Source organism: Pan troglodytes, chromosome 9 (genome assembly GCF_028858775.2).
Source record: "Pan troglodytes isolate AG18354 chromosome 9, NHGRI_mPanTro3-v2.0_pri, whole genome shotgun sequence".
Classification (NCBI taxonomy): domain Eukaryota; kingdom Metazoa; phylum Chordata; class Mammalia; order Primates; family Hominidae; genus Pan; species Pan troglodytes.
In genome coordinates, this window is record NC_072407.2 from 61,750,485 (window position 1) to 61,761,812 (window position 11,328).

The following is an 11,328-nucleotide window of genomic DNA, read 5'->3' on the forward strand; positions in this document are numbered from 1 at the left end:
ACTTCATCTCAATAGGAAATTCTGGCTGCTCAACTTCAAAAACTACATCCAAAAATATATTCCCTTTGGTGATCATTTCCTTGGCTCTGAGACAAATGGACTGGTATTCATGGCAGGCCCACTGTGGGGCAGTGTGTTGGAGCCATGCAGAAGCGATTCTTGGAGCCTGCAGGGGAGAAGACACTGAACCAACCAACCCTCAAATGCAGGTCTGCCTTAAAGGAGAATAGTCCTTGACAAGTAATGACTCCTAAGGTCAGAACAAATGGCCAGTTCTGCTTCTTGGGTAGGTATTAGAGGTGGGGACTTTAAATGAGAACATTGTGTTAAGTTAGAGCTTTGTGGTGTGTGCTTGTATGTCTAAATGTTTATCTATGCAGGTGCACCCATGCACAGACAATTTTGAAGTATTATTGTAGATTACTTAGAAATGTATTGAATGCTAATGATGCTTTTACTAGGTGTAGAATGACATACATTAAAGTTAAAAATTGTAGTGGTGCAGAGCAGAATAATTAGTTGTTCAATATTAGCAAGGTGACTTGAAGTGCATAGAAAGGTCAACTTGTTAAGAGAAAGAGAGCAATATATGCCTTGTGGACAATAGAGTCGAGGGGTTCTCCAGGTTGGAGATGCTGTAAAATTCAGCAAGCCTGTTTTAGTAGAATGGATTTACGTAGGCATATTTCTAAGAAACAAACTGGGGGGTCCTCAGTTTGTTCTTGCCAAAAACAAAAACAGGAGAAAACTCATAAACTATACTTCTCTGTTTTCTTCTTTCCTGTTGCAAACAGACACATGCATTCACAGGGCTTCCCACTGATCCTTCCACTCTCTATCTTTTATCTTTAGTTGTGCATAAATGTTATGCATGGAAGAGCACCATTTTGGCATTTTTCAGTTGAATTGGTGATTTGATCACTTTCACTTCTTTACAGAATCTCACATAATGAATGGACTCCATTCGTCCCATTTTTAAGACAGAAAGCAATGATAGAATATTTTTAGATCCGCCTCATATTTTTCTTTCACCTGAAGTTACTGAACCACACACATCCCACCATGCAAGTGTTTGTCGTTGTTGTTGTTGTTGTTTGGTTGGGTTTTGTTTTGTTTTGTTTTGTTTTTCGAGACAGAATCTCACCCTGTCGCCCATACAGGCATACAGTGCCATGATCTTGGCTCACTGCAACCTCCACCTTCCGGGCTCAAGAGATTCTCCTGCCTCCGCCTGCCAAGTAGCTGGGATTACAGGCGTGCGCCTCCACACGCGGCTAATTTTTGTGTTTCTAGTACAGACAAGGTTTCGCTATGTTGGCCAGGCTGGTCTTGAGCTCCTGACCTCCGGTGATCTGTCCACCTCGGTCCCCCAAAGTGCTGGGATTACAGGTGTGAGCCACTGCGCCCAGCCCCACCATGCAAGTTTTATCTGCTTCCCAATTTCTTAATTTTCCATGTGTGGAGCCCAGGGAACATCAAACACTTCTCATTTTCAATTTTTCCCGACCCAATTCAGTGCCCTTGGACTGTCCCAAGCACCTAACACAGGCAGAGGTTGCAGGAAATCTAGGAGCCTCTGTTCAACTCTTCTGCAGATCTCCAATCAAACCCACACGGAATTCTGAATCATCCCAATCCACATGGGTCCACCACTTACTAGCTGTATACCCTTGGCCAAATAACTTATCTATTCCTAGCCTCAGTTTTCTTATCTGTAAAACAAAGGATTTACCTCAAAGTATTGCTGTCAGAGCTAAATGAGCTGCAGCAAGCAAAGAACCCAGAAAAAATAGCTCAGTTCAGATTTTCTGTCTCCCCTTCCCCACCTGCATTTGGATGGCCCTAAGTATGATAACTCACACACCCCTTGGTTCTTAAATATGCTCTGGATCTGAGTTTAACCCTGATCCTTGAATTGTTTCTTTTTTTATCATGTGTATTGGTCTTTTCAATAACAGCTTATAAACCTGCCTATGTGAGGTATGAGAAACACAGTTGGAGTCGTGCAAATAATCTAGATTTTTGTATATATCTGTAGCAGTTTGGATACTGCAGAATGAATATATTCTAGAGTCAGATGTAGACTAGATAGCCCTTAACTGCCAACCCTCAGTTGAAGAGACAAAGAAAAAGAAATCCGTTTGTTAAGTATTTTCACTATTTTTTTCTGATTGCACACGGTTATTGATGTGATTGAATATATAGGTATATTAATATACCTATATACTCAAATAATACGGAATAATATAAAGATTGTTATATATTCAAACAATGGCATATATCACATATATGTGTATAAACAATATGGAAATCTCCAACATTAATTTATTTCTAAGAGATCTGTTAACACCTTTGATCACTTACTTTAAGGCTTTTTTTTTTCAGACAGTCTCACTCTGTTGCCCAAGCTGGAATGCAGTGACACCATCTCAGCTCACTGAAACCTCTGCCTCCCAGGTTCAAACAACTCTCCTGCCTCAGCCTCCTGAGTAGCTGGGATTACAGGCGTGTGCCACCACGCCTGGCTAATTTTTGTGCTTTTTTAGTAGAGAAAGGGTTTTGCCATGTTGGGCAGGCTAGTCTCGAACTCCTGGCCACAAGCAATCTGCCTGCTGTGGCCTCCCAAAGTGCTGGGATTACAGGCGTGAGCCACCGAGCCCAGCCAGAGCATTGAATAATCTTAAACACTCCATGAATTGATGATACTCATCAACCCCTTAATCATCAATATCTTTCTTGTTTTCAGTTTTATTTTACCTTCATTGATGCTGGTATTGCATTTTGTTGTTGTTTTGTTTGTTTGTTTGTTTTGAGATGGAGTCTCGCTCTGTTGCCCAGGATGGAGTGCAGTGGCATAATCTCAGCTCACTGCAACCTCCACCTCCCGGGTTCAAGCGATTCTCCTGCCTCAGCTGGGACTAAAGGCATGCGCCAGGATGCCCGGCTACTTTTTGTATTTTTTAGTAGAGACAGGGTTTCGCCGTGCTAGCCAGGGTGGTCTCGATCTCCTGACTTCGTGATCCACCCACCTCAGCCTCCCACAGTGCTAGGATTACAGGCATGAGCCACCGCGCCCGGCCTTGTTGTTGTTTTAAACAGAGTTTCGCTCTGTCACCCAAGCTGGAGTGCAGTGGCATGATCTCGGCTCTCTGTAACCTCCGCCTCCCGGGATCAAGCGATTCTCTTGCCTCAGGCTCCCGAGAAGCTGGGATTACAGGCACCTGCCACCATACCCGGCTAATTTTTGTATTTTTAGATTTTTAGTACAGACGAGGTTTCACCATGTTGGCCAGGCTGGTCTCAAACTCCTGACTCAAGTGATTCGTCCACCTCGGCCTCCCAAAGTGCTAGGGTTACAGGTCTGAGCCACTGCACCTGGCCTTTTGCTAGTATCTCAATTTAAAGTAATAAAAATGGAATAAGGACCAGCATAAATATAATTAGTTGAGGGCATTTGGGGCCGAGGAAGAGCATGAGCACAGACATGATCCAGCAAACTTCAATTTGGAGGAACAGCACTGTATGGGCAGGGCAGTAACCAAAAAAGAAGAAAGAAAAACCAAGAAAGGAAAGGAAAGTGTTGGAGCCAGGTAAGAAGGTAGGAACTGGGGTCAAATGCTAGAAGTTGACTCGGAAGACATTAGCATACCTTTAAGCAAAGGTACCCAAGGCTTACTGATTAATCATTAAGCATATGAATGTCAAGCTCAGTTTTAATCCTACTTCTACCATTTACTGACCCATGAAAATCTTGATGTTAATACACGGAAGTGACTGCAAATCACATAAATGCATGCTGCTAGATCCAAAATAAGTGTATCCTAACTCAACCTCACCTTAACTAGATCCCCAAAATGCCTGTGACCTCTCTAAAGCCACCAAAATAAGAATTGTGATGGAAGGGAGTTCAGAGAAGAAACAGGAGCCCCAGCTGATTGTGGTTATAATATTTTACTATTGCAAGCTCTACAAAAACATATGACCCTGTGAGCATATTGCTAGGGCGCTTCCCAGGGCCTTGGGCTCCTCAAATAAGGGGCTACAAGGCTTAAGCTCCATTAGCCTCATGAGAAATCCAATTTTAATCCTCTAGCCAGACCAAGGCCTCCTCAGAACTGGAACCCCTGGGCCTGAGTCAAATGTACTAATATAGGTCTGTCATAGATTTCATCTTTTTAGAATTTCATAATACAGGTACCGGTGAAGTGCTGCATAAACCACATTCAAAACTAAGGTTTTATTTCTAGACAAACCTGACCTGTGAATATATTGGTGCCAGGTAATCTCTTTAACAAACAAATCACATTTACATTCAAAATGGCATCTGCAGGGGTGAGATGCAGTTTTCCACTCGATCCTGGAATGGCAAGAAGAGGCCCTTGTGCCTCAGGGGCACTAACAGGTTGCTTCCTTCTAACAGAAGTCCCTGGGGATAGGAGCCCTCCGCTGTGATTTAAGGTGCAAAAAACTGACTGTTTCAATCTGCTTGCTCCTTCTTTACATTTGGGAATTTCTAGTTCTTTGAATGTTATAGCTAACTCCAGGCTAACAAAGACCTCCCTTCTTTCCACACTTTGTTAAAAATCTTTCTCAAGATTGGGCACAGTGGCTTATGCCTGTAATCCCACCGCTTTGGAAGGCTGAGGCAGGAGTTCGAAAAAATAAATATTCTACCATTGCTCTATGAAGATAGCAAGGTTGGCATCCAAATCTCATGACTTCCAAGATGGTGTCTTTTCTCTATACCCTATTACTTCTGATTATAGTTCAACACAAAAGCAAAAAAACAAAACAAAAAAAAAACTTGTATGCATTATCTTGTGTTCTGATTTTTCTTAATACTTTTAAATATTTACTCTGAAGAAAATACCTGGCCTTTTAAAAACGAAAAATGTTTGAAAATGATGACGTTCGCTGAGTTATTGATGGATTAATAATTAATTGGGAGTCAGCCTAGAAAATTGGCTTTGTGTTGCTTGAACTTCAAAGGGAAGATCATAGGAGGTAAATTAGCTGAGTAGAAGTTGTGCTCTGATGAAACAATGAGATGTAAAGTACTGTGAAATCCAGAGAGCTCAGTGGTTAGCAGCAGGACCAGACATTGGCCTCAGTATGGGCAGAACATGGAGGGAAAGTGTACAAAGGCACATCAAAGATACACACAGTGGGACATTAGTTAAAGCGGCAAAAACAGATTTTATTCAGTAACTACTGACAGTAGGGGAATGAGCTGGGCTCCATTGTGATTCGTGCAGAGGTGGTTCGAGCATTTTACAGGGAGAATGAATGAAGAATGGGCGAGTGTGAGGTCTCAATAGAGTCAGAGAAGTGAAAAATTGCAAACGGTTCGTCAGTGTCAATGCGATGAGGCCAGCTGTGTCTGCTAGCTGGCAATCATCAAAGGATTCCACCCTCCCACAGAGACTGGAAGACAGAGGCTTCATCCTTTTTGATAATTACATTTCAAAGGAATGGTTCCCAGGTCCTTAAGAAAGACATTTCTGAGTTCTAAGAGATACATGTTCACAATCATAAGCCCTTTTTTGTAAATGCTCTAAGTAAGGGAGGTCAGGGGCCTATCATCAGGGTTCGGGTAAAACAAACCGTAAATTCTCCTGGCAGTATTGAGCTTACTCAAGCAGGCATTTAATGGGGGGCTGGGGTCATTCTAAGGACACAGCCTTATGCTGCTAGAAGCCATGTGAGAGTTTGGTCTAGTTCAGGGGTTTCGACGGAGCTATATGCGGAGAGTTCTGCAGTTCTCAGGAGCATGAGGTTTGGGGGATAATGGAGATACTCATTATCCTAATTGTAGTGTCAGTTTCACAGGTGTGTGTGTGTAAGTGTGTGTGTGTGAAAACTCATCAAGTTGTACCCTTTAAATATGTGCAGCTTATAATATATAAGTTATACTTTAGCAAAGCAAGGGGCAATTTCATTTTAAGCAGTTTGCAAAACACAAAAGATATCCAGAAGCCTGTCAGCACCCAAACTGGTATTTATTTTAAATGTTCTTTTTAAAACAGTGGAAAGCGGGAGGAGTTAAATTAGGATTTACAAGAAGTGATGTTTGGCAATAAAAGTTAAAAAGAGTGTTTCTTTACTTTGTACTCTAATTGTTTTATCCTTTGACTTATCTACTTTTTAAAAGTTAACATCTTTTTTTTTTTTTTTTTTTTTTGAGACAATGGTCTCACTCTGTCGCCCAGGCTCGAGGGCAGCGGCAGAATCTCGGCTCAGTGCAACCTCCGCCTCCCGGATGCAAGCAATTCTTGTGCTTCAGCCTCCCAAGTAGCTGGAACTACAGGTGCGCACCACCACGCCCAGGTAATTTTTTGTATTTTAATAGAGACGAGTTTTCATCATGTTGCCCAGGCTGGTCTGGAACTCCTGAACTCAGAAAATCTACCCGCCTTGGCCTCCCAAAGTGCTGGGATTACAGGCAGGAGCCACCACGCACAGCTTTTATTTCTTTTTTTTTTTTTTTTTTTTTTTTTTTTTGAGACGGAGTCTCGCTCTGTTGCCCAGGCTAGAGTGCAGTGGGACAATCTCGGCTCACTGCAAGCTCTGCCTCCCGGGTTCACGCCATTCTCCTGCCTCAGCCTCCCGAGTAGCTGGGACTACAGGCGCCCGCCACCACGCCTGGCTAATTTTTTGTATTTTTAGTACAGACGGGGTTTCACCGTGTTAGCCAGAATGGTCTCGATCTCCTGACCTCGTGATCCGCCTGCCTCGGCCTCCCAAAGTGCTGCTGGGGCTACAAGCGTGAGCCACCATGCCCGGCTGGCTTTTATTTCTTAAAGCAGCTTTAGATTCACAGAAAAATTAAACTGAAATTATAGGGTTCTCATATACCTCCTCACCCCTCCAACACCACAGTTATCCCTCATTTGTTAACAGTTGAATCCATATTGATACTTTTTTCTTCTTCTTTTTTTTTTTTTTTTTTTTTTTTGAGATGGAGTCTCGCACTGTCGCCCAGGCTGGAATGCAGTGGTGCAATCTCGGCTCACTGCAAGCTCCACCTCCCGGGTTCACACCATTCTCCTGCCTCAGCCTACCGAGTAGCTGGGACTACAGGCGCCTGCCACCACATCTATTTTTTTTTTTCTTTCTTTTTTTTTTTTTTTTTTTGTATTTTTAGTAGAGGCAGGACTTCACCGTGTTAGCCAGGATAGTCTCGATTTCCTGACCTCGTGATCCGCCCACCTCGGCCTCCCAAAGTGCTGGGATAACAGGCGTGAGCCACCGCGCCAGGCGTTTTAGTTTGTTTTTTTGTTTGTTTTGTTTTGTTTTGTTTTTTGAGACAGGGTCTCTCTCTGTCACCCAGGGTGGAGTGCAGTGGTGCAATCTCAGCTAACTGCAACCTCAACCTCCAGGGGCTCACTTGGTCCTTCCCACGTAGCTGGGACTACAGACGCGCACCACTACACCCAGCTAATTTTTAGTAGAGTCAGGGTTTCACCATGTTGGTCAGGGTGGTCTCAAACTCCTGGCCTCAAGCGATCCACTTGCCTTGGCCTCCCAAAGTGCTGGGATTATAGGCGTCAGCCTCTGCACCAGCCAGAATTCAGTAAATTTTCAAGAGGAACAGAGAATATATAACATTTTGCAAAGTGAAAGTTTTAATAGAATTATATGAATACACTGATACATATATGCTTCAATTAATTATACTATGGGAAGCCCACTCTTCGATGTGCTCTGAGAAAACTCAAGAAACACCATCCACCAGAGACAGTGCCCTGAAGTGTAGGCATCTATGTTTAAAAGGGAAATAAACCCTTAAAATAACCCCAAAGTGGCGAGGCTTGGTGGCTCACGCCTGTAATCCCAGCACTTTGGGAGGCCGAGGCGGGCAGATCACGAGGTCAGGAGATCGAGACCATCCTGGCTAACACAGTGAAACCCCGTCTCTACTAAAAATACAAAAAATTAGCTGGGCGTGGTGGCAGGCACCTGTAGTCCCAGCTACTCGGGAGGCTGAGGCAGGAGAATGGCGTGAACCCGGGAGGCGGAGCTTCCAGTGAGCCGAGATCGCGCCACTGCACTCCAGCCTGGGCAACAGAGGAAGGCTCCGTCTCAAAAAAAAAAAAAAAAAAATACCCCAAAGCATACAACTCACATTTCTTTTGTTTTGAATGATAGGCCTTCTATAACAAAATCTCTCCCCAGGTGGTTGAAGAACAAGAAGAAACATGATCCCATTGAGCAGGGAAATTACACCAGGGTGAAGGAATCTCTTTTTTCAAGGACTGACCCAGTCCCAAGAGCTGAGCTTGGTCTTATTTCTTTTCTTATTTTTTGTGTACTCAGCAACTGTGCTGGGTAACCTCCTCATCATGGTCGTGGTGACCTGTGAGTCTCGCCTTCACACCCCCACGTACTTCCTGCTCTGCAATCTCACTGTGTTGGTTATCTGCTTCTCCTCCATCACTGCTCGGAAGGTGCTAATAGACCTTTCAAGCAGAAAGACCATCTCCTTCAATGGTTGCATGACACAGATGTTTTTCTTCCACCTCCTCGGTGGGACAGACGTTTTTTCTCTCTTTGTGATGGCGTTTGACCAATACATGGCCATCTTCAAGCCCCTGCACTGTGTGACCATCGTGAGTAGGGGGTGATGCACAGGCCTCATCATGGCTTCCTGGGTGGGGGGTTTGTCCACTCCATTGTGCAGGTATTTCTGTTGCTCCCACTCCCTTCTGTGGACATCATATGATTGATGGTTTCTACTGTGATGTCCCCCAGGTCCTCAAACTTGCCTGCACCCACACCTTTGCTCTTGAGGTCTTAATGATGTCCAATAATGGCTTGATCTCTATGCTGTGGTTCATCTTTCTCCTCATATCTTACACGGTCATCTTGATGATGCTGAGGTCTCACACTGAGGAAGGCAGGAGGAAAGCCATCGCCACCTGCACCTCCCACATCACTGTGGTGACCCTGCATTTCGTGCCCTGCATCTATGTGCATGCCCAGCCTTCACTGCCCTCCCCATGGACAGAGCTGTCTCCATCACCTTTACAGTCATTATCCCTGTCCTGAACCCCATGATCTACACCCTGAGGAACCAGGAGATGAAGTCAGCCTTGAGGAGGCGGAAGAAAAGACCTTCTGGAAAGGGATAGATGCCACGAAGTCCAGATTGGAAAATCAGAACTGAAAAGTATTTCTTCATAACACAATAGAAGGCTTCAATCAATAGGCCATCTAGAGGCCAAAGTTTTATCTTTGTCCTACAGCAGAGTCCTCTGATAAGGCTTTCCTGAGTCCATCATCACTTTAGGGTTTTCTCACAGTGAGGTTGTTGGCAGCTTAGAGTTTCAGATCTCTAAACTGTCAGCTCCTAAAGGAACTTTAAAGCTTCTATCACCCAAACACCTCATTTTACAGGTGAGGAAATGGAGCCTGAGAGGAAATTATCTCTCAATTCTTGAGCTATGGCTGTACCATGTGTTGCCCAGGCAATCATTAGTAAAATCACTTCCAGGGACCAGGAGTCAAGGCTATAAAATCCAGCAACCTCTCCCTATGAAAAATATTGGTTTTCCATTGCTAACCTTAGATGATTCAAGTTCTGTTTTTCTAAGGAAGCCTCTGAATTCCCGTTGCCAAAGTTAAGAAGTTTCATATTTTACCAAAGATCGCCCAGCACAGTGGTTCATGCCTATAATCCCAGCACTTTGGGAGGCCAAGGCAGGAGGATCACTTGAGTCCAGGAGTTTGAGACCTGCTTGGGCAACATAGTGAGAGGTCATCTCTACAAAAAAAAAAAAAGTGTCAAATGAGCCAGGCATGGTGGTTGTACCTGTAGTCCCAGCTACTTGAGAGGCTGAGGTGGGAGAATAGCTTGAGCCTGGGAGGTGAAGGCTGCAGTGAGCCAAGATCATGCCACTGCACCACTCTTGCCTGGGTGACAGAGCAAGACCCCATCTCAAAAAAAAAAAAAAAAAAAAAATTCTAGCTAATTAACGGCAGAGGCACAGCTAGATCTGTCATATCTGACCTTCATTTAAGTGCATGTTTAACTACTGCTGCTGCTTCATGCAGGGTTTGATGCAGTCTGAAACAAGCTCATTTATAAAAATGCCTCCTCTATTGTAGTGTCATGAAAGGCACTTGGTTGTCCTTTTCACCTGACCAAATAGTACATATTGCAGGGCTTCAGATCCCTCTAAGAATTTCAATGTCATTTTACGGCCATTCATTCCTGGCCAGCCCTCGAGGGAGGAAGAAACCCTATCCTGCCTGCATCTCTAGAACATGCCTAATTCAGCTGGGCACGGTGGCTCATGCCTGTAATCCCAGCACTTTGGGAGGCCGAGGCGGGCAGATCACCTGAGGTCAGGAGTTCGAGACCAACCTGGCCAACATGGTGAAACCCCATCTCTACTAATATATAAAAATTAGCCAGGCATGGTGGCAGGTGCCTGTAATCCCAGCTACTTGGGAGGCTGAGGCAGGAGAATTGCTTGAATCCAGGAGGTGGAGGTTGCAGTGAGCCGAGATCATGCCACTACACTCCAGCCTGGATGGCAGAGTGAGACTCCATCTCAAAAAAAATAAATATATATATATATATATATACATATATATATATGAGTAGATTTTAAGCGTTCTCACTACAAAGTAATTCATATGTTAATTAGCTTTTATCTGGATATTGCACAATAAATACATATGTCAAAGCATCGTGTTATATAACATACACCTATATGTATTAGTCTGTTCTCATATTGCTATAAAGAACTACCTGAGAGTGGGTAATTTATGAAGAAAAAAATTTAATTGATTCACAGGCTGTACAGGAAGCATAGCTGGGGAGGCCTCAGGAAACTTACAATCATGGCAGAAGGCGAAGGGAAAGCTGGCACATTTTATATGGCTGGAGCAGGAGGAAGAGAGAAGTGCTACACACTTTTAAACAACCAGATTGCATGAGAACTCACTATCAAGAGAACAGCAAGGGGGAAATCCGCTCCCATGAGCCAGTCACCTCCCACCAGGTCCCTCCTCCAACCCTGGGGATTACAATTCAACATGAGATTTGGGTGGGGACACAGAGCCAAACCAGGCAATATACAGCTTTTGACGATTAAGAATTAATTACTTTTCTAAAGAATCATTTCCTGAAACCTTTATTGCAGATATATATGTAAATATAATCACCTTAATGTGCATAAAATATATTTCTTTTTTGTTGCCCAGGCTGGAGTGCAGTGGCACGATCTCGGCTGACTGCAACCTCCTTCTCCTGGGTTCAAGCAATTCTCTTACCTTAACCTCTCAAGTAGCTAGGATTAGTCATGTGCCACCACGCCCAGC

At 43.9% G+C, this 11,328-nt stretch overlaps 1 pseudogene; it reads left to right on the forward strand.

Annotated features, from left to right (window-relative positions):
• The first annotated feature begins 144 nt into the window (after positions 1 to 144).
• LOC100610638 (olfactory receptor 4D11-like) lies at positions 145 to 9,131 on the forward strand (annotated as a pseudogene).
• The last annotated feature ends 2,197 nt before the right edge of the window (positions 9,132 to 11,328 follow it).